Source organism: Falco peregrinus, chromosome 9 (assembly GCF_023634155.1).
Source record: "Falco peregrinus isolate bFalPer1 chromosome 9, bFalPer1.pri, whole genome shotgun sequence".
NCBI classification, from domain to species: Eukaryota; Metazoa; Chordata; class Aves; order Falconiformes; family Falconidae; genus Falco; species Falco peregrinus.
This window is the reverse complement of record NC_073729.1, coordinates 6229753-6252347: the sequence shown is the minus strand read 5'-3', so window position 1 is coordinate 6252347 and position 22595 is coordinate 6229753. Positions and strand designations below refer to the sequence as shown.

Genomic DNA, 22595 nt, shown 5'->3' with positions numbered 1-22595 from the left:
CAGAGCAAGCTGGAGGGCAGCTGGGGGGAACCGTAGTGGCACCCATGCACTTCATGCACTGCACAAACTGCTCATGCTGTAGAAGTGAGACACCAACCACTTGTGCAGGCCACACGTGAGGCACAGAACACACAACACTCACACTGGAGCCAAAACCCACTAGTGCACAGCACTTGTGCACCGCACACAGGGAAAACAGAATAGGTGTATGTATGCTGCACACTGGTGACACACAGTGGAAACAGGACCTGTCTGCATCATGCAATGCACAGGTGAGTGACAAAGAAGGGGGTTGTGCACTGTGTGCCACACGCTACACACACATGCACCCTGATGCTTGTGGGTACATGACATTCATGTGCCATAATACACAAAACACTTGCACTACACACTGAGGCTCCACAACATTTGCTGCACACAGGCATGAATCATCCCACATGTTATGCCCTACACAACAGCGCATGTGCTACACAAATACACCACAGACATAACATAGCACAGATGCATGTTGTATACACAGGACACTCCACACACATGTGAAACATACATACAAGCTGCTTATGACAAACCATACCTCACAATACCAGTCCCCTAAACACACACAGCCACATACCACACAATATATGGCCATTGTACCCCTGTGCCCCCCACCCCCCGCATTGTTACTTTATTATTATATTATTGGACCCTCTACTCACCTCAGATACTTTATTTAAACAACATGCCCACACGCTGTACAGACACTCCCAGTCTGTCCCCTGACAGCAGCCTGCCCTGCCACTTGCCTGTCAAACCCCACTGTGCATTAGGGATCGCTTTTACAGTTCAGGTTTCCCAGCTACTTAGCTTTCTTACACTGGTGGGACTGAGAGGAAGCCAAAGCAAAGTACATCACCCCGTAGTAGGAGACCTAAGAAAGCAGCATCCATCCAGTACCACTCAGATGTCCTCCTTTCCTGTGCCCCTTGCCTTTAACTACACAGTAATCATAACGTGTGCCTTTGACTACCTCAGCCTTTTCCCTTTCCCAAGGCATTTATCCCTGTGACCCTCAGCAATACCAGTGTGCTTTTTAAGCATCACTTGAGGTAATGCTGGAGTTGGTATACCAGTGTGTACGCCAGGCACGGTGCTAAAGATACATTCGGACAGCAGAGCAGTAGAAGGCTGTAGAAGTTGGAGACTGACTCTTGTTTCCCCCAATTATTTAGTAACTGCAGTCCATTTCAATGACTAGAATGTATCTGCTCCACTTCACTTGTCTGAAGAAAATAACGAAACCCCACAAACCACATAAGCTTTTATACCTCAGCATTACAGTACAGCAACCATCCTTCTGCGGTTTGGGCTTCAGTTTGGCTGACTTAAGTTATAACTCTGGTCAAAACTTCATTTCATTGGCCCAGTACAAGTACTCTTTCTCAAGTAAAGCATTTCATCTAGGCAAGCTGGTTATCAACACATCCTCTCTCCCCTTTCAGGACAAGCAGCCACACACTCCAACACCTTCAGCTAACGTTACCTCCACAGAAGCAAGTCGGAGGTAGCCCCAAGCAACTCAGTCTGTGCTCGTGCTGTGGCGCAGCAGATGCTCAGCCATGAGAGACAGTCAGCCTGCTTCTCTGTGTAACCCAACTCCCCCGTGCCACAGCTTGTTTCAGCTGTCATTGGGCCTTAGCAGGAATGCTGCAGGACAGTGCTCCTGGCTACTAAGCATAGCTTTGATGGTCACACATCTTTCTGCTCCCTCTGGGCACATGCATTCGTAGGAGGCAGATGCTCTGCACACCTAGCTTTCTTATATCTTAACCCTTCCCGGTGGTGTTACATAAACAAAGCTTAGAGCAAGAGCTGCGTTTTCATTGAGCCTGGACAGAGTAAAGCACCAGATTGCTGTGGTGGAAACCTGTACTTTAAGAAACCAAAGTCATTAAGCGCTATAAGCTGCTGCATATTCTGCATTAGGGTAGAGACCTGAGCGCTGCCATGACCCACTGTCCTTGCAATCAAGTACTGTACGTAGCCAGGCACCCCTGAGCTGCCTCCCAGTTGGGGCTGCAGGACACCATCACTGGAGACTTCTGAGTTTAGGACTACTAGATCTGGATGCTTCCCTCTCTCTGTGCTCAGACAGTTTCTGCCTCTAGCATCTGAGACCCACATTACAAAAAATTCAATAAACCATTACATTTTGCTTAGCTAAAATTCATTTCAGTTACAATACTATGAAGAGAAAGTACCCATAGCACTTGGCAGTTAATGCTTATGCAACAGAAGGGACCACTACGGTAAGACACCAGTCAAACCCATCACACCCATTCTGGTTCATAAAGCTTATGTTAAGACAAGCAGTTTCCAAGTGAGATAGCATGTTAGTTATGTTACTAGGATCATTCATCAGGTTACTCACTCATTGTCTTATACTGGTGAATGCCCCCTTGGTTGTTTGTTTTGTTTTGTTTTTTTTTTAAACTATTTATTCATTGAGTCAGACACAGGAAAGTGCACTCTCTGGTGGATGGCTGTTGGGGAACAGAGTGACTTTCGAGTGCTGAAGGACTCCAGAGGGGAAGAAACCACTCACTTGTGGCTTGAGGAACCAGCATGAGAGCTCAGTGTGGGGGAAGACAACAACTCTACCTGCAGAGTTTATGAAAACCATACACAATGAACAACTCAGAATTGCCACATCAGTGGTACAGACCTTCAGTACACGAGACTGCCTCCAGCTATACCTCTCTGAGGGACTGCGACCTATGTAATGAGTATTAGCAGTGGAGTGGTACAAGGCAGTTTCTCCCCAGGCCACACCGAAGGGAAAAGACACCTTGGATCATTTGTTATAAGCGACAACAGTTTAAATTACACATCCAACTCCTGTTTTGGAAGGGATTTTGTTACCACTGAGAAAGAATGCTACTGCTGGTAGGAGTGAGGGGGACCTGCACCCCTTGCTGGTGCCGGGTCACACAATGTGTGACAGGTAACACAATATGCGCTGGTGACTTGTCCCATCCTAAGACTCAGGCAAGCCCACTGCAGCCCACCGGCCTTCCCAGGAAGCCTCACAGACATGGACACGTACACTCAGCAAGCAGCCAGAGAAACCATAATCACATCAAACACTAAGTTCTCACAAAAACCCCAACTTTAAATTTTATTCAGACTTTGCATGCTAGCATAGATTAGGCAGTTACAGTATAGCACAATTACAGTATAGCACCATGAAGTCAAAACACCTGCTGAGCTACGACCACCCTCACCTGAGCTTCTGTGAAGTACAACACTTTGACTCTATTGCCTAACCTTGAGTTTAGTTCACCTTAAAAGCAAGTTTCCATGCTACACTAAATATTCTGAAATGTATATGCTAAGGTATATAATTCTCAACTTCTACATGCTTAAGCACAAAACTAGAGTCACAGAAACTGAACAAAAGCATCTTCAGAGGTCATCTCGTTCTTCTGACCATTATTCTGTAGCTCAGATAAACCTACAACAGGCTGCATAGATTTACGGGCATCCACACCTGACCCCTGCTTGCCAGCTACAAAATGCACTCTGTAAAGCCCCCTGTGAAGTCTGTAGATAAAGCAGCGCTGCGTAATCTTATTTCTAGGGAGATCTGTTGTATTGTTTAAACTTACTCCTTTTCTTTGGCAGCTCTGTTTCATCTGTCCTTCTCCCCTGATGGAGGCCAAACAGATAAGTTTCCTTTATTGCCCCCCTTTGGTGTCATGTTTTCTAAACCCACCTGTGGATTTAACACCAGTGACCCAGAGGAAGGAGCAGCCTCCTCCATCTTAGCTTAATGGCCAGAAGACTCAAGCAGCAAATCCCCCTGGAGTCAGTCATTTTTATCCTGTGACCTAGGAGACATCATCCAAGTTGCAACATGAATGATATTTCTGGAGTGAGACATGAAATATTAATTACTGGAGGCTGGGCCCACGGAAAGCATTCCTTCGATCACCGACTCCCACTAAGGGCAACAGGGACTTTACGCGTCATAGACACAGCTGTGTTCAACTGGTCGAGTCCAAACTGACAATTGTCTAGAGATACCTATGAGCATCCTTCAGCAGGATGATGAGCATCATCCAGTGACAGTAGACAAGTATACTTTTGGGTACTTAATTGGTTAAATAATTGTGCTTTCTGTAGAAAATAGAAGGTTTTCCTGCTGCTTAACTTATTTGTGATATTTGAATTGGTTGCTTATCTGTCATGATACACTCTGGCTGTATTGCTCTAATCATCTAGATTAGCACAGGTTTATTCTTGCTTCTACCTGGCACACAATCATTTGTCCCCAACTCAGAAACGGAGAGGGCAAAACCAAAATGACCCCGTTGGCCCCATTACTGTGTCAGTCACCCTCAGCCAGCAAGGCTTGTATGCCAGTTACACCACACATACACAGCTTGCTGTTGGGAGTTTAACACACATCTTTGCTTCCCAGGGTTTTACAGAACTCTTGCCAGTCACTTTACAGAAGTACCATTTACTTGGCCCCACTGTCCGAGACCACTTTTAGCCCAGCACTCCGCACACGATGGTTACAGCTAATAAAGATACTTTTTCTAAGCCTAGGAATAGCTTTGGAGCAGCTGCCTTCACTGAAAGAAAGGCCAGAAAGACTTATTTTGCCCTTTTCCTCTCCAGCATGTAGACACATAGTATGTTCTGGAGACCGAATATTTGAAACAAGAGATAGTCATTTGTCTTTATGGGCTGCATCAAATGGTGGATTTAAAACAGTTGGAAGTATACAGAGCAAGGGTAGGAATGGAGAAACTTGGTTTGCTTCCTTGGTAACAAGATCTACAGCACAGCAGGAGAACAGAGCATGATAATTAGGGAATTACAGCTGTTAGTCACAGAAAATATGCTGCAGTTGCAGGTCAGGGACCTGAGGTTGCGGCACAGGAAGGAAAACTGTAATTTAGAGTCTGTGAGGAACTCTCTGCATGCATTAGACTTCTTGCTACTTATAGCATCTCTACACCTGTTTTCCAGAGCGGAAATCAAACAGACAAGAACATAGATCGGCAATGAGCACCAATAAAATAGTTTCTCTACAAGAGTCAGGACAAAAACTACTTTCATAAGAAATACTTTTCATAAGAAATAATGGATATTCCACCAGCTCTTGTTCATTGCCCCTCCTCCTCTGTGGGCAACCCTCTTTCTAAGCAGGACAATTAGAAGCATGAACTTTAGGATGACAGGGAGGACAAAAAATTTGATCCACGGTTATTCTGGGAGGTAAGAGCTCTTGTAAGCAGCAGCAGTTGTTACAAGGGAACACGAATCCCAGTGAAACTCGGCTCAGCTTGGAGACCCCCATGTATTAAGCCAGAGCCTTGCCTTAGTTCCCTGCAAGCGGTAGCTGTTCCTGAAGGGAACTGAAGGATATACAAAGGACACTACAAGCCTCAGATGGAAGACAATACCATTTTATTTTCCTAGCTTTCACGTTACAAAAAAAATCCCCAAACCAAACGCCAATGCCAATCAGGCCCAAGAACAAGCCCAGAAACCTGCAATAACATCATTAAAGCAACTCCAATTGTCGTTTGCCCAAAAGCCATTTAAAAGAGACCTGTTGGTATAGCTCATGACCAAGACACTCACCAAGCACCTGCTGTGAAGCGCTATGGTACCTCCTCTTCTTCCATTGCAAGCTGGTCTCATCCCAGAGGACCAGGATGTGCTTTAGCTACCGCACACCAGAAACATCATCCAATTTCAGCTGTCCCCAAAGCTGGACAAGAGGCTGCCATGACCACACACTTTGAGGTGTATTTTTATCTGGACAGAGACCTTATGGCATTTTCCTCATCATACCCCAGGGGAAGTTGTACGCAAGCCAGGTCCAAAGCAATTTGAAAACTTGACTCCCATTTTAGCTGAGAAAAAATGGCTTTTCCAGACCTTGAATGGTGTTAAGTTTTAATATTCTTTCAGTGAGCGAAGTAAATTCATAGACGCTACAACATTCACACTGCAGTGATATACATGACTCCTGGAAGAGCTGTTCAATCAAACTTGTGTGCATTACTGCAACCTTCGATCCAGCTAAATCTTCCGTAAGGAGTTTCTCATTGCCATTCCACTCGAGAGTGGAATTTTTATTTGTCTACTTCTCCAAGTCTGTTCCACCCTTTGTTCCACACTGGCCCCATTTAGGTTTAGGTTTTTCAGATAATCTTCCTTTCCTAAAATTTCAGCGTGTGGAAAAGCATCTTTCTTACTTCTCTGTCATTAAATCAATTTGCTTTAGAGACAGAGAGCTGACTCTTAGAGGTGAGAGCAGGAGCATAAGGGAACTTGAGGGAACCTAAACTTGACAAGGAACAGAAGAAACACCCACCACGCCCTGAGGCTGATGGAGAGCTGGCAGCCTCTCTTCTTCAGACCTGCACCTGTACAGCCTGACCACACCACTCAGATTCAAAAGCCAATACCAGGAGGCCACAGGGCTCAAAGCTCTCCATTGGGCACAACTTGCTCATTTGAGTGTTAATAAACATTTATTAAGACTTCCAGCATTCGCCTGCTGCACCAGCTAGCGGCTTTGCATCACATCTAAGCCAAACTCATTCTTTCCATAGAAGAGCAGCTATTAATAACTTCCTATTGCCCAGCCCAGACTGCTGATCAGTAGCCAGGCCTCCCCAGTTCTCCTTGAAGGCTGGCAGCATGCCATGCAGATCAACTAATTCAAACTATTTTGGGCAGGAAGGTATTTCAGTGTCCTAGACCCTCAGATAGCCCTAAGCCAGTGTTTCAAGGTGATACCACATGAATTAACTCACTGCTCTCAGTTGTGCAAGGTGTCACAGCAAGAGCTCAGGGGTGAGAAACCCCCCTGGGCTCTGGGGTAAAACCCCGCTCCTGTACGTCATGGTTTTTTGACTTTCTGACCTCTGGGGAGCAGTGGCAAGCACTTACCAAAGGGGTAAAACACTTATTCTCCCTCGTGAGTTGCCCAACCTAGGACCTGTGCCTCACTCAGTCTTGCAGCCTTTTCAGAGCTGCTTAACCATAATAATGTGATACCTGGTTTGAAAACCTTCCAGGGGAAGACTGCCATTTGCATTACGAGTCCCACGCAGCGACTTGCCCAGGACGTACCTACGCCCACTGATTTTCTTGCTGGTACCTGTGCAGTCATTTCTCTGAGGGAGACAAGGATTCACTAGGTCTTGGTGCAACACCAAGATATATTTCAATATATAAGCCAATATATCTCAGTAAAGTTTCAAGTCCATCCTGATACTGCCAAGTGCTTGATGCCATTTTTAGGAAGCAGAACAACTAAGTATTTAAGGACAGATCCTTCCTCAAATAGACAAGAGCCAATCTGCAGCTGTTTCTTGGGAAAGATTTTGCCAGCACTACAAATGCTCCACATGGAAGTGGAAAGATGCTACTTCTGGGCAATAAATGCATGTTAGATGACACTGCCACTAAATATACCTGGTGACTGTTAGCACAATTGTTTTGCTTCCAGTCCAGCTCCCTCTTTGGTGTGGGCAGCAAGGGCATCTTAAGTGAAACAGCCCCAAAATGAATTTAGTTTAATTACTGAGTGTGAAGGGTGGGTGCAGGGAAGAAGGAAGGAGACCCAATATTAAGTGTGGAAATTAATACAAAAAGCTGCTGGGATATTAATAGTGTGCTGAACTAATAAGATGCAGTCAAAGCTATGAAGTTTCTGTAACACTGCAGCAGCTGCTACTGTGAAGTAAGACACTAGAGTGGATCTGTGTATTTACAGCAGTTATCTGAAAGCCTGGGCATGTAATTCCACTTAGAATCCCCACCAACACAAATACATTAAAAGCAGACCCAAAAAAAGCTCCTGTAAACCCACTAAGCACAATAGCAAAAGTTTCCACAAGAAATAATTCATATCATTACAGCTATTCTCACATACACGGGCTAAGAGCCCTGCTGGACCAAACATGGCACAGAAGCTCTTGTTAAGAGCAGCCCAAATACCTTCCAGCCCTCCTGATAGCTTAAAAAGCCTTCTGGGACAGAACCTTTAACATAAAGTCTGCCCCACAGAAGTTACGCTAAACAGTGACTATTTAAAAACCTTAGAACCACATCAGCCTGCTTTTTTTTTTTGTTTTGTTTTCCCCATGCACCTACAGGCGAAGTTGGTTTATCTATTAAGAGATGAGGCATCTGTTTCCTTCAAGAGATCGATTATGGAGACAAGAAGCCCCTTCAGCTGTCTCAAGACCTGGGAGGCCAGCAATGCCTGCAACATTCAGGGCTATACCAACCACATGGAGAAGGGCCATCAAGGCCCAATTTCACACCTCTGAAGGGAGAAATCAAGTTTTTATTTGGAAGCATTACCTCTACACTGGCAGAGAGAGGACAGTCGGAGAAGGTCAAGGATGTCAGCCCTGCACAGACTGCTGAGCTAACAAGCAATGCCACTCACTAAGTCTTTGAGGGGTTGGTGCTGTTAGCAGCCCCTCAGCGGTAGGTCTGCCCTAGAGCCCTTGCTTCGGAAAGAGCAGGGGTTTGCAGCCTAACACAAGATGCTGAGCATTTGCAGGATTGCTTCTCAGCTCTTGCTCTTCCCCAGACACGCGCTGCAGTTACACTTGCAGATGTTGAAGTAACTTGGCCTGGCTGCTTGGCAAGCCCACGTTAGACCTAGCTGCAATTCCTCAGTGCTTCACATTCTTCTGTCTGCTTGGAAGAACCGATGGACATTTGAGAGGCATCAAGGCCTTGGAGAAGGAAGTAGTGCAAAGGTTGTTTTGGAGACAGCCCTAGCAGACAGCTCTGGGCCGACTACTCAGGTGCTCTAGGCTCATAAGCCTTCGCGAGGTAACCAGGACAAACACTTTCTTCTGGCAGCAGATCGCAAGAGGGATCCCAGTGCAGAGAACAGGCCCAGGCAGAGAGACACATCCCCGCTGAGCTAGGGCAAGGCTCACAGCACCTACCACACAGGGCAGGAACTCCCTATGCTAGCTGGTAGATGGCAGCAACATGCTCACTAACAGCTCTGTTGTGCCTTCTGTGCTCAAAAGCTACCCATGCATGGGCTTCTATGCGTTACCACAACCTTGCAAAAGGCTGAAGAAGTCTACATGGTTAAGATCCCTTCACAAAGTACAAGAAAAGAGGTATTCAGTGAACCCTGGGAGGGATGGGATGGACACAACTCAATACACCACACACGTGGCACCTGCCGTGCTAGCAGCACGCTAGGAAGAGCTGCCACCAGAATAGCACAGTACTGCTACTGCCCAGAAACACTACAGCTCTGGGTATGATCCCATTATGGAATGATGAGATAAGCACATAATATATTGTGGGTTTGAGGAGATGAACATGGTCTTTATACAAGACAACTGCCGTCAGACAGGATCACCATGATCCCCTTGGACTCCTCTGATGAGCAGTAGCCCTGAAGTGCCTTGCCACGGGTAACTATTCCCGGGAGAGCTCTCTGGAGGCTGAGCAGCAGCCTAATGTTACATAGCAAGACACTAAGAGAGTAACAAATGCCATTTTGTTAAGGAAACTTCAGAGAAGAGTTACACTTCTAAAGACTCGGTTTAAGCTTTTGTCACTGGCAGGGAAGGGGAGAAATTGGGTTACCTAACTGCTGTTACAGCAATTATGAAATGGAAGAGACCAATGACTTGAAGAGAACATTGCAGTTCATAGCAAAATTCCACTATGTTTTTCATTAGGTGTGTCCAATTACTTCCAGTATAAATTAGCCAGCCAGTTGAAACCAAGTTTGCAGAAAATGAGTTTAACACTATTATCAAGTGGAAAAAAAGAAAACAAGGAAAGACTTGTTTCCCACAAAACAGTCACAGAAGTCTAAAGCAACCCTGGAGATCTCTCAGGCCCTGCAAAGTCTTTCAGGCTTCCCGTGTGCTTCACTGACAAGATCCAGTGGAGCACCTGATGCTAAGTTTGTGCAATAGTTATAGGGGAAAAAAAAAAAAAAAATAAAAAAAGAACTTACTATGAAGTCAGCTCTGGTAGAGCTGACTTCAAAGTGCACTTTCAGGCTGCTGAGCAACTGCAGATGCAGGCAGATAGCTCATAATAGTATTCGACCGCCTTACTCATACAAAGTGTTGCTAATAGACCATGTAAGTAACTACAAACCTTCTCCCCGGTCATACTGAGTTCACTGACCACGTCGCAAACTAACAAGTCAGCTTCAGCTCCTTCAGTTAGATCAGAAGGCAGTAGGCCAAAGAATAGGAGCGATACTGTGCAAATCCCTACCATTGGTATGTAGGCTGTAGTTTTCTCTGAAAATTTAGGCCATCCTGCTGACTCTGACAAGTTTCTTCTAGAAAACCATAAGGTTTCCTATTGTGTATGTAATATCCAGCTCCAAAAGCAGAGAGTACATCATCCTGTTTGCAGTAGAAGACTTCAAAAGCAGAATACATCAAAACCATACTGAAAAGACGCTTTAATCATTTTACGTGCGGCAAAACTGCAGACCCCTCTTCACGTTATCTTCCCTTCAGGACAGAGGTAGGGAGCAGTACAAGTGCCAGCCTGAGGACAGAAAGCTTGGGAGAGCTTGGCCCCAGGACAGCTCCTCCACAGCACCCTGAGGGCTGAAGAGCACTCCCACCGGAGCCCAGCGCCAGCTCCCCCAGCCCTTCCTCCGCCCACCAGCCAGAAAGGGCCAGCCCTCACCAAGGCAGCTCTCTGGGGCGCTTAACAGGGTAACATACACGAGGCAGTAAGAACAGCAGCTCTGTGTTGTCAGGAGGCAGGCATACCACTGGCTGCAACGCATGCTGCTGTCAGGTAAGCAGCAGTTTCTCAGTGGCGGTTTACCCAGCCTACCAAACACTAAGGGCTGTTTGTGTTCCAAATCCAATCAGCTGCCTGAGCACCACGCAATTTAAGACTGTTCTCTAGATGCAGACCAACCGGGGCCTGTCCTTTCGTTGTCAGAAAGAGGGGGAGGCATCTACACGGAGGGCAAATGAGCGCCTAAAGCACACCTATGCTTAGTTCCCCCATTGCCTGCATCTTCTACTTACTGAGAGGGCGTTAAATCTGGAAAAAGTTTGATTATCCGGAACCGTGCTGTGATCCTACACTGTCTTTTTGCAGTTGGGTGGAACCAAACTGGGCACACAGCAGTGCAGGGTGAGCCATACACACATGACTGAGATGGGAAGAGACACTAATAAAACCTCCAGGGCTTTCTCAGACCATCCTGTCATTCAATGTAAGAATCACAGAGGTAAAACCCTCCTCCTTACCCGAGCTGGGCACTGAAAGCAGTCAAGCTCCAGCATTAAATGAGCACGTTTGCTCAAGCACAAGTTGGGAGTACAAAAATAGGCTAGGTGGTTTTACAATTGGACATGACAGTCCACAATGTTACCAGAAACAAAAGTGAATAGGATGCCTGCACTGAACTTCATGCAAAACAGCTTTCAGTGATGCTACCCTGACCATGCAGAAGCCAGGAGAGAACATTAAGATTTCACAGACTTTTACTTTCTACATAGACACACAAGAAAAAACAGCCACCATTGCACACAGTGCCAGGAATCAGGTGCTGCTGCAGCAGAGCAAGTGTGTCCCAGTCATTCCAAGGAAGAGCATTTCTGTTGCTACTCTTTGCAGCTACCACAGCAAACACCACAGTGTTTCCACTGTGCTCACACCCACTCAGCAAGGGCTGTGGAAGTTAAAATCCTTTTTGCACAAGGGCTGTTACAAATGCATCCTCTCCATCCATGGCAGCTTTGTAGCTTAATTGGAGTTCAGGCATACAGTTCTGAGCTAGAAACGTCTGTTTTACAAATTAATTTTTTTTTAATTTGTAATTTTTAAAAACAGGCAGATTTCAGCATGGACCAAACTTGTAAACTTTTCCCATCCTGTGTTAGACCAGTCACCACTTAATCATCAGAATCCAATTAGAGGTGGTCTTAACACTAGCTGGTTTTAAGGTAATGAATTTAAACAGGTAATGAATTTAAACCCTATACATTATAAACTTAAGGTGTGGGGTCATGAACTACTCCAGACTTTGAAAGCACAAGTAAAAAGAAATAATGTTCACAAGGAAACAGGCAGAATGATCAAGCAGGAAAAACGGTGACAAGCTGATCACAGGAGTGGTATTAACAGGATTATTTGCAATATTCAGCCTCACCTACAAACAGTAGAATCAGGAATTTACCCACTGTACAGACTGGTCAGAGACCAGAAGCATTTCCATTCACTTTCATCTAATCACACAAGTACCAACTGGAGTTGGACTAGATAATTGTTGTAGGTCCCTTCCAAATGAAATATTCCAATTCTCTTCCAACATGATGATCTCCAGACAAGGAAACCTGGTCAGGGCCACGAGACTGCACAACAGGGCAATTTTCCTCCTTTCCAGATTCCTGGGTTATTTTGAGAATTTTGGTTTCCCACCAACCAGCAGGAGACTTCCAAGCTGTCACAACACCCCCCATCTAGTAGAAAGTTATTTCATTGCTTCAAGTTCTGCACAGTGTGAAAGCTACATGAGAGTTGCTAAAAAAAAAAAAAAACCAACCCAAAACAAACCAAAGTCTTAGGAATAATAGATCTGAGCATAAAAGTTGACACAAAAGAGAGACACTGGCTAAGAGACAAAGGTGACATTAAGTTTACTATTAGATTCTCCTAGATCTGGGTCTCTTGACCATACTTGACGACAAGCAAGAGCAGCCACTAGGGTATAGGAAGAACCACAACAGATGGCAGGTTCAGTCTTCTCTGCACAACTGGAGGTCTATCCCAAGTATTTTAAGTCTCAAACTGAAGTACCTAGAAACTTGTGGGATTTATTATTCCAGACTTATGCACCAGAAGTAGAGTTCCAGTAAAGATGAGAATATACAGACACAGTAAGCACTCCTGGGCTGCTATACAGCAAGCTGACCATGATGGGACCATAAAGGGTCTCATTAGAGACCTGCAATTCAGTGCCTTGGTCTCACCATCACTAGGTAGCCAGGACTTCTGTAAATGACCTTACAGTCCTCTCATTCTGGAAGTTTCTTCCAGACTTACCTTTTACTCAATAGCCTAAACATGAGCCAGAGAAAACAACAAACTTGCATCCCCTAAAAAAAAAATCCTACTAAAGAGCAAGCAGCAAGTTACTGCAACCAAGTTGAGCACAAGTGGGAAAACAAAAGGACTCTGCCTCTCACCACAAGGGTGGCCATACAAAGGTCCTGCATGCACACCTCCTTTCCATGTTGTTAGGAGACAACAGCCAAGAGATGCAGTTGCATGGCAGATGTGCTCCGCTCCCCTCTCCTGTGCGGCCGGCAGCTGCAGGCCTGGGGGTCCTGCCTGGATTGCTGGGGCTACTCTCGGGTCTCACCCACAGCCTGTTACTGCCCCCAGTCATTTTGCTCCAAATGCTTTGATGTTTTCACCATTTCTTCGGGAGTGACTACAACTAGCTATCCACTGCAGAACCTCAAGCCTCCAATGGAAGGAGGCTGATAGGGGGAAGAATATGGTTTACACGTGAGCTCAGCACCCCCATTTCTGAGCAAGCACCCAGAAGTCGAAAACAGGTGCCCACTGGCAGTGAAGTCAGCAAACATGCTTGTTGCACAAACAGAGCGATAGTCTGCCCCTTTCCTCCAGCCTCCAGCTCCTCCCAGCTATGCAGGACTCATCCATCAAGTATTTACTACTTGCCCCCTCTCCACATTTTTGCCAGTGAAGGAGAAGCAAGGAAACAGAGGGGCTGCTCATTTGGTATTTTTGCCACTGCTTCCATGCTGCAGCAATATCCTAAAAACCACCAACCAAGCTCTACCAGATTTTTAGAAGTCTTGACTCAAGAGACCTTGCAACACCCCCGTACAGTTAAGAAAAGGATATTGGCTCATGCCACCCACTGCTGAAACAGACACCCCGAGGCCGGGACGAAGCAGCTGTATGACACGACACAGCAACACTTCACAGCTTTTTAGGGTAGAAAGCAATTAACCTTTGGCTGAATCCCCCCTTAGCTTCAAGCTACAAAAAGAGTGTTTGTTCTGTTTTCTTCTCTACCCCCCACCTCCCCGAAGCCTGCACAGCTCTGGTGTTCTCATTAGCTCACTGCCCAGGCTGCTTTCTGGACCCTGACATGGAGAACAACAGTTGTCATCAAATTAATGGGCTGTTTATTCAGATATTAATTTTGTTTTTTCTTGCTTCTGCCCCAGAGTAGTGGCAGCTGATTCAGATAAAATTAGGGTGAGGCTGCAGTGCATTGCGTTTCTGTTCACAGTAAACACACAAGAGCCAAGATCGACTTGAGATCTCAGCTGTCCTTTAAAGCAAGTTCAGGGAGTTCAGGCAAGGTCCTCTCACAGGTCTGGAAAGAGGAACTCCTTCAGCTGAGGGAAGACATCTTTCTGCTTACTGCTGTTTCTTTCTAGGTCTGACTGAAATTTAGTCCCGTTTTCTGTACTTACACAGAACTTTCATCTCCAGGTCCTGCCCTAAGACAGAGCTTCCCAGGGTCCAAGTCTGCCAGCTACCCTGTGAAACCCTGGTAATCCCAGCAGTCAGAAGTCACTTAGATTTGAAGCCCTGAATGAACATCCTGTATAGCAGAGAGGGAACAATTTCCAAAATCAGAAGGCAGGTAAGTGAAGACTTGGGAACATAACCTGGGTTTGACTCATCAAGCAGTATTGCTCCGCGTCACCCTGAGCATCTATTTCAAACTTCATCCTCATGGGCACAGAATGGGTTCCTCTCAGACTACCATCAATTTAAGACTGGTCTGGTGAGTCCTGATCTTGAAGGACCATTACCTCCATCATCTAGGCTCACTCTAGTCAACTCCCACACCCCACCAGTGTGACCACCTTTGTACACTCGGCACAGCTCTCTGCTTCAGCAGAGGCAGAGACTGGTTTTGTGTTGTCCTAAAGCATACAAACTCTCCATAGTTACACGCAAGTGCTGAATTTAAGTCAGACTAGTTCCCGGCCAACATCAAGGAGAGGCATTAAATGACCTTAGGGGTTACATTACATCGAGAAAACCAGTACATAAGCAGCACCTAGAAAGATAAAGCTGCTAATCAGCTTAATCCTATTAGTCTTCTACACTCTTCCATAAATTATGTTCATAAACAGGTATCATTGAGTCATTTCGGTTGGAAAAGACCTTTAAGATCATCAAGTCCAACCGTCAACCCAGGGCTGCCAAGTCCATCCCTAAACCATGTCCCTCAGCACTGCATCTACATGCTTTTTAAACCCCTCCAGGGACAGTGATTCAGCCACCTCCCCGGGCAGCCTGTTCCAATGCTTGAACACGCCTGATACGGTTTGTCACCGCATCACTTCAGGCAGTTAAACCACTCTGACACCTCCATTTTGGAGCATGCTTCTAACGTAAAGCCTTCCCACAGCACGCTCCGTTCCGAGCCACCAGAAACGAAGCTGTGGCTGAGGCTGTGGCCACCTGCAGGAGCACTGGGTAAGCAGGGCCAGACCAGCAGCAGTCTATGAAAGGCATCGGAGAGTGCAAAGTCAGCCCGATGCAGGGGCAAGGTATTTGGTGCTTCAGCAGGCAGCCCCAGGAGCGCTCTTTCTGGTAACCTTCGGGCACCACTGCGGCCTGCCTGGTCACAGAACCAGCAAGCGCATACCTCCTCTGAAGCTGGAGAGAAGAGCAAGCCCGCTGCAAATCCTCAGCCCCAGGCCAGACACCTATTTTACAACCTTTTCTTTCCATCATCTGAACAACATGAGACCTTTCACCAGCCCTTCCCAGGGTTCACAGCTAAGAAGTGAGCCAGATTAAAGACGCGTAAAGCTAGCTGGGTTTAAATCTGCCTCTCGGCTAGGCTTCAGGTAGTTACGTGAGCCCGTCAGCCCACAGGCAGCGAGGGTCCCCGGGCCGTGCCACGCCTGGCCACTGCACCTCCCCTGGGGCTGCGAAACACCACAGGCTGCACCTGTACAGCAGCACGCGCGGCGCCCAGCCAGGGCAGCAGCAGGCGTGCATTGATCTGCTGGCAGCAGAAAACACCTTTCTGAGGTGCCAGGAGAGCAGATGCGATTATAACCTGACACCTTCCAACTCCTGTTGTGGGTCTGTTATCACACCCAACAGGAGCATCACATCCATCTTTTCCAGTAGCTGAAGTCCCTTTTGCCTTAGTTATCTACAGAAAAGGCTGCCATAAATGCTCCTTCTGAAGGCAAACAAGAAGTCAGGAAACAAAATTAAGAGTCAAAGCCAGCCTCATTAGAGAAATGCAGGCAAGAAAAGAGAGCCTGCATTAGCAGATACCCTGCTAGTGGGCTTAAAGGAGAAGGAATCCATAAAAACTCCAGGCATTCCAGCAGGCTGGGTACCCAAGATCACTTTCACAGTTTAGGAAACAGTTTCATCTCAACCCCCACAAACTGACCTTGGCAGAACAGAGAGTTTGCTCATAACAGCCATGTTTGTGCTATGAGTAATCCAGTACTCTAAGTTAATGCTCCGTTTTGTTGGTGGAACAGAACATCTCATTATCATGCAAATGAGACCGGGGGGGGGGGGGGGGGGGGGAAGAGATAACCACATTAAAATTACATTGATGAAATGAAAATTTCCTAAGTCCATTTCACAAGACCCTCCTACCCTGAAATATCATCATTTTGTGCATCTTCAAGTCTTTCCTACATAAATTTGAGCTTTACACATGATCACGTTTTTCCAATACACCAGAAGCGAAGCATGTATGCTCAGGCTGAAACAAAATACACTAGGCAGTTAAATGGGGGAGCACCTTCTTCAGAAATAACCAAACACAGATCTTTTGATTACTTACAGCTCAGTGAAAGAAGAGAAGGTGAGTGACTCTCCATTTATAGGCAACACATATAGACTTTACTAGGATCTTCCTTTTGTTTTCCATTTTGTCAAGCTTACTGTATACACTCAGAGCTAATCTCATTGAACTCTGCGGTTCAGGATAGAGACCCACTGTGCACCTGAAAGCAACAGGTGACTGTTGCCTGCTGCTGGCCAGCAAGGAAAGGAACAATGCACTGGGACAGCCAGATGTGGATGTGATTATGTATCCGCTATTTTATCCTGTCAGCTAGGTTACACACACACACACACAAAAAAGGGGGGGGGGGGGGGGGGGCGGGAAAAAAGTACTGAATTTAGGGATTTGTAGCTAAGTTGCATTTCTGTTTATTTATTTACCTTCCAACTTAACTAGTTACAGCAACTCTCCAAAAGAAAGAGGCTAGGCAGACAGACTTCAGCATCTGGGGAGAAAAATTCAGGAGTCTCATCAGTGTCCCATAAATGCTCCAAGACTGCATGCACATCAGTACTCTGTGAGGCTCGCTTTCATCTCTTAGAAGGGGAAGCCACTTCAGCAAGTAATGTGTGCCAGTTAATGAAAATTAGGTCAGGCACCTTACCTATATTACAGTCACACAATCAGTTCAGAAGCCCTCTGAGACACAGCGGTTTGTGAAAATAAGAACTAATGGATTTGGCCAAATAAGCTGTAACTTGGGGGGTGGGAGCAGTGAGAAATACTGTGAGGCTAACGTGGGGTCTAAGTCCAGTGGCAGAGAGACGCCTGCTTTTCTAATGAGACAAGGTGCCTACTTCTAGCCAAGCTGGGCCAGGTAACGTGAACTGTTAGAATCTGCTTATTTAAAATCCTGAATCTAGAGCCAGTGGCAAGCTGGCTTTGCCACAGCAAGGTGCTGAAGGAAGTGAAAGCATGAAGGAGAGGTTTAAGTTGTGGTATGTCTTTGAAGCTCTTGTGCCATTTGGTGTTAGAAGGATCTACAGACAGAAGGAGAAGTAAATCATTACAAAGTACGTGGTAGCCAAGTTCATACAGCTCATGGCTTTGTAACTTCTCAAAAAATGAGCACATTCACACACATTAGAAGAGTTGGTATATAAGTAGACCATACCTTTGGCCGCATTAATATCACATTTATTAGTACTGATAAGGTTCACAGGCAAACCTTTTCTCCTGTCTCTTCTGCACGGAGAGCAGTATATTGACTATATTAAGTAGTTCATGGGTAGATACTTCCAACTGTAGATGAAGCTTTGCCTTCTAAGACCTCACTCACTGTGCAACGAATTTGGAAGCACAGGACCACCTCACAGAGCATAAGTGCTCAGCCTCCCAAGCAATGTGGAAGCAAAGACAGGAGCTGATTTAGTGGTGAGGAAGTTAAAGGTGACTGCTAGTTTCCCAACCAATGAAACACGCCAGGTAAGGACAAGGTCACCAGTCCTTAGGCAGTGGATGCAGCATAAAACCCAAGCACAGTTTATGCCCAACGTGCAGGCAGGCTGTGCTTGGGTGGTGACCAGTGGCACACCCCACACTTGCCACCATCAGAGATTCTGCAGTTCTGCAGGCTGACATTATGCAACTGCAGCTTTTCCATGTGGAAACAGGATGACTCCCCCTATGTTTCCCATACCTCCTTGGTCCAAGCCAACACAAGGAAATTAAGCCTAGCTGGTCAGGTCCAAAAGGTGACCTAGGCATGGATTTGATGCTGAAAGCCTGGGTCTGAAGAGCAGCCCATCAGGGCTTCCTGCAGGCCATCCAGAGTAACTAGCACAGAGTGAAGATGAGCTGCTCCACAGGAAGGGCTGTAGAGGCAATTAACTCCTCTGGAGCAGACGGAAAAGGCACAGCTCAGAGGTATCTGCATACAGCTTTCCACAGGCTGTTCCCAAAACTGTGCAGCAGATCCCACCCCACCTATGCTCTCTGCACATACACACACAGAGGAGCTCTGACACAGCGTTCCCCGCGATGGGGTGAAATTGTTATCCTCGTGCTTATGGTGATGGCTCCTACCCACCAGCGTCTCCCGCCATGTCAGTCACACATGTGCACACAGGCTTCCCCAGCTCTCCCCAGGTGCGTACACACAGGCTTTTTGCTGTCGCAAAGAGAAAGAGGGAAGAAAATCATGGAGAAACACGTTCAGCCCAGTGTTATTTGGCAACACAGAGAGCGAAAGAGCACGTATTAAGCAGCTAGTGCAAACCCACTGAGCAGTAACCAACTGACAAGCTCCTCAAAGATCCATAAAGTGCCCTTTCATTCTTGCCTGCCCTCAGATGGGCAGGTGCAGGCAGTAAGGCAGGAGTGTAGAAAGAAACTCTTAGCCCTCCAGACAGTATAGTCTCCACAGCTGGTATTATGGTCAAATAGCACAAGCCATAAGCCAGCCCTTTTCTGTCTGTCATCATTCTTGCCTTATTGTCCTGGGCTTTGCTTTGTTCGCTGTGAGCGGGCATGCTCCAGTTCTCAGCCAAATGCCAGCAAACGTGCTGGCGTGCTGCCCACCCTAAGTACCGTGTAGGCAGGATGGCGCCTCCAATACTTAAAACGATATTTAATGTTTTACATCATTGTGGGCCTGTAGCTTATTTTCTAAATCCATGAAGCAACAGTGGAGCAGCATGTGGTCTGCTAATGCTGCACAAGGAAATAATGCACGAGGGGAAGAGATTAGTGTGGAGGACTTGAAATTACAGTTGGCATTAGCTATAGAATAACATATAGCATGTTATGACCTACTCATCCCAGGCTCCACAGTGCATCTAACAGTGGACCGTAAGAAAGGCATACACGGGAGGAAGCCAGCCCAAGTCGCAGACAGCTTCACTCTTCTAGTTCTACCTTCCCAAATCTTTGAAGACAAGATTCTTTAGTAACTGCTTAGATGAATAAAATAGCTACTAGGAACACTGCTTTCAGAAGAAATGACATAGGTGTAAGGTAAAACCATCAAGTACAAGCCTGCTTCTCACGCACAAGGAGAAAATCAACATGACAGGCAGGGAACGACGCACTCTGGTCGATGCTGACGCATGCCACAGACCTCAAGGCATCCACGGATTGTTCTCTCTGCCACTAGTGTTAAAAGTCACCTTAAAGGCCTCAGCAGATGCCATGGCACCGAAGCAATTAGGATAGTCGTATAAAATGCAGAAGTCTAAGAACAGTATGCTAAGTGAAAGTATTTGGCACTTGTTAATACGAGAAAGTTGCCTCAAACTACATGAGGATATGTTAACACTGTCTTCCCAGCTCTATTTGCTTGTTCAGCGATTAGCTCTTCTGAAATTAATTTTTGCTGAATAAGTCCCTTTTGGTTGCCTTGTATCTGTCACTGGAGGGAGCGACAGCAAGGAGCATATCTGCATTTCCAGAACAGAAGTCTGACAATAAAAAAAATAATCTGCCCAAGGTGGACACTGAGGTCAGTGGACCTCACTGTTAAGTGACACTTCAGTCTCAAACACTACAGTCCAAGAAGCCAGCCATACATTTGCATAGTAACTCCTTAGTAGGTACTTAAAGCTGAGACTAACACATTAGACACTGCAGCTACCTAGGTTGCGCCCCACAGCCACCACAAGGGAACTAAGACAGCAAAGCAGAGAAGCTTCCCTGAAAGATGAGGAGCTGACAAAAAGAGGGATTAGCCATTTCATCACACAAGCAGCCACCTCCAAAACCCAAGTGCTACTCAGATCCTAATAAAGTTTATGCTTACAAGCTATTCTTGTCATGGTGACTAGCCCTATGCTTCTCAGTAGAGTCACTTCAACAAAACGCTGAAGATTTAACCCTGGCTATTGGGTTGCAGTCGTTGATCAGAAGTGACCAAGAGCGCCCACGGACACCCAGATCAAGTACAGCATAGCACAGCCCTTCCCTGGCAGGAGACACCGACAGCAGAGCAGCCGATCTTTTGTTTCAGTACCAAAAAACTTTAGGACCAGGCTTTGAAGAAAATGTAAGCATGCTTAAGTGTGTTTCCATTCACCAGTTGGTTACTTACTTATGTGAACTGACTAGTACTAAACTCCAGTAACGCTGGGCAAGGTTTAACTAGGAGAGCCTTCTCACCGTATTTCAGGGTGCCCATCCTGCCCCATCCTCGTTCCTGCCCCTCAGTGTTACAGAAAACACTGTATTTTGAAGTTACATCTGCATGGCAATTCAGGTACCGTTCACTATGCTCATTCCTGTTAGCTTTTCTACTTCATACCCTTCATTCAGTGCTTAGAAGCATTTCTGGATACAGAAACTTGAATTCGACCCTTTTTGCGCTCTGCCAGGCTCACAGCACAACGCCTGCAAGCAGCTCTGTATCACACATGCTCACCCTACCGGCCACACGTAAAGGGGCCGAGACCCCCACGCTCCCTCCCACAGGCATCTCGCAGCTGTACATGACTCCTGAATTCTACCCTGCAAAAAACCCACACGTCTTGCTTTTATTTAGAAAATAACTTTAAAAATCCTTGAAATTGAAACAGTGTCTTGTTCTTGGAACACATTAATGCTTTCTTCATGCTGTAAGAAGTTTGCCTGACCCCAAATATTTTTTCCTTGCCCGCCCAGCCATCAAACTGAAGAAAAAAAAAACCCTATTATTTACCCACCTCAGGTTTTCAGCAGAAGTCTGTTCAAAGGAAGCTTCACCATACAGTATTACAGAAATACTACAGCTGAAGTCAAGACTTTTCCAAGAGGACGCACTACTGCGCTCACCTAGCAGTGCCTTCTCTGCTTATTTACAGCACTGCAGCCAAATGCATTTTTGAAGTTACCTGTATCCTAGCAAGTACCGTTCCCTCACACGCAGTGTGACAGTTACTCTTTTCACACCGAACTAGACTATTTTACTAATGGCATTTTTCTATTATTTCTCTGTAGAGGCTTCCAGCCGTTGCTGGATACAAAAATTCATCTAAACCAGGTGTGCTCTAGAGACATATACCTACCCTATGACTCCACAATTATTTCCTCTAAAATTTGATATGAAGACGTGGACTACTTTGTAGTATGATCCATTTCAACTGTGTTCCAGCAAGGTAGGTAATCCTACCCTGTTCCAGTTTTATAAGAATCCAGGCAATTTGAATTAATAGCATAAAAGTATAGCACTTGCCATAAACATGGAACAGTTGCTTTATTGCACTTGTCAAATGCATTCCTCTCTTGGTCACAGTTATCGTCAAAGAATTTAACAAAAAATTAACAAGCAATTCACAATAAAAAGGAACTAAAAAAAGTCAAAGCTGGAGAGAGCATCACATACTCTATGTGTTTGAATCCTCATGTTTTTTCCAGCCTGGTTCTCACTCTGTTCAGCAAATTTCTTGTAAGCCCCATCCCTTGTAAGCCCCATCCCTTGTACAAATTCCAGAGTGGAAAGGACACCAGAGAGGCTCTTCCTTTCAGCCTCCCAATAAGTACAGAGCAACTGAATGAGCAGTTCTAGATGTGTTTACCAAGCTGATGTCAAACGGTGTTCCTGGCTGTACCCACACCACCCCAGAGATCAGCCAGGAAGAAACAGCCATCCTTACCATCGCACCGACGTGCTCATGACCAGCTTTATGGTGGGTACCACTGCCTGGGGGAAGCATCAGTGCTCCCCTGGGCACTTTGCACAACCTCCAGCTATTCCCATCTGCCTTACGGTGGTGGGGGATGACAGCTCGAGAAGTCTCACCCCCCAAAAAAACTCCTC

At 46.0% G+C, this 22595-nt stretch overlaps 1 long non-coding RNA gene across 2 annotated transcripts in view; it reads right to left on the bottom strand.

The window, feature by feature from the left end:
• The window catches only part of LOC129785179 (uncharacterized), a 61497-nt gene that overhangs the window by 11778 nt on the left and 27124 nt on the right, over positions 1-22595 (bottom strand). The window contains exon 3 of one of the 2 annotated variants that reach the window (XR_008748818.1): positions 3755-3869. The exons of the other annotated variant lie outside the window; for it this stretch is intronic. This is a non-coding gene — a long non-coding RNA (uncharacterized LOC129785179). The remainder of the gene's footprint in view (positions 1-3754; positions 3870-22595) is intronic. 2 annotated transcript variants of the gene reach the window in all.